The following is a 1,403-nucleotide window of genomic DNA, read 5'->3' as shown; positions in this document are numbered from 1 at the left end:
GCGGAAATTTTTTTTTTCTCAATAAAAAAAAATCTTTAAAAAAAATAGAAGTAAAATACGAGAACTGTTTTAACAGCTAAAGTTCAATATTCTAAGAGATACCTTTCAAATCTCAAAATTTGGCTAAATCCCAAAGTGGAAATTGCAAACAGCTGAGAAAGATAATTACAACTGAACCAGAGTTGGGAAATAAAAGTAACTAACTGGTCACAATGTTGAAGATTATCTGAAGAAAGTTTTCACCCCCAAGGACAGAGAAAGTACGGGAAGAGTGACAAGGGTAGCTACACTTCCCGTGTCCCTCAGATGAGCATCAGAGGCAGCGGAAGCTGGCTTGTAAAGCACGACTTCATCACAGCCTCGAGTCAGCAGCCCAGGACCAGGAGAATCCAAGAGCGATCCTCCCACTGCTGAGAGCTGCACACATTAGTTTGCTTGCTCTCAGACACTTCCAGGGTTGGGAAATGACAGTGACCTGACAAAGGAAAATTCTTATTGCTGAAAGGAATAAAGGCAAGTTGGGAAGTCACATTTTTCATCTTACCTTCCCTTTCGACTCTGAAATTTCTTAGAGAAGATTTACCTTGCATTCTAGGTCTCTCATTACATGCCTTGAGACAGCAGTAAATTGCTATTTGCTTGGATTTAGGCTACCTCTTAATAGTTAAAGTCTATTTTCAGTAAGTACATAAGCAAACTGGATACTAGAACCATTCTATTTACAAATTGCAGCCTCAAAAATACATATTCTGCCTCAGTGCCCATTTTATCTCTCTGTGTATTTACAGAACTGCCATGCTACATGAACTACAAAGACTGCAAATGAAAAGCCCTGAGTGTCTCATAACTGTGTTCAGACCTCAAGTACCCTTCCCACCCTTCTGCCCTATGCTGAGTGTCGTAGTCACTGTTCTAGGCAGGAAACATGGCAGCAAGCAGGCAGAATCTGGAGAAGTAGCTGAGAGCTATGTCCAGATCCACAGGCTCAGACACTGGACCTGGCCTGGGCTTTGGAAGCCTTAGTCACCACTTCCTGAGGACTGAACATTCACATACACGAGCCTATGGGCCATTCTTATTCTAAACCCCACACTGAGAGCTCTCTGTGTCCTTCAGGTCCTCTAGTCAGAATTGCTCTGGATACTTCAACCTTACAGCTCATTTCCTGAGTTTTCATCACATTTGTTTTCCCCTAGTAATTGCCTGTACACTTGTTCCTACCTTGGTATAAAATCTGTCTCCTGAGAATGTTTAATCCACACTGGAAACTTCACAAATCTTAATGCTGAGCAGTTGTCAAGAAAGCATACATTCAGGTGGTGGTGGTGCACACCTTTAATCCCAGCACTCGGGAGGCAGAGGCAGGTGGATCTCTGTGAGTTCGAGACCAGCCTGGTCTACAA

The 1,403-nt window shown here is 42.7% G+C and overlaps 1 protein-coding gene across 2 annotated transcripts in view; it reads right to left on the bottom strand.

Moving 5' to 3' along the window:
- The window catches only part of Baz1a (bromodomain adjacent to zinc finger domain 1A), an 81,289-nt gene that overhangs the window by 37,174 nt on the left and 42,712 nt on the right, over positions 1-1,403 (bottom strand). The window lies entirely within an intron of this gene.

This window comes from Microtus ochrogaster, chromosome 1 (assembly GCF_000317375.1).
Source record: "Microtus ochrogaster isolate Prairie Vole_2 chromosome 1, MicOch1.0, whole genome shotgun sequence".
NCBI lineage: Eukaryota > Metazoa > Chordata > Mammalia > Rodentia > Cricetidae > Microtus > Microtus ochrogaster.
The sequence above is the reverse complement of the archived record's forward strand: the minus strand, read 5'-3'. Positions and strand labels throughout refer to the sequence as shown.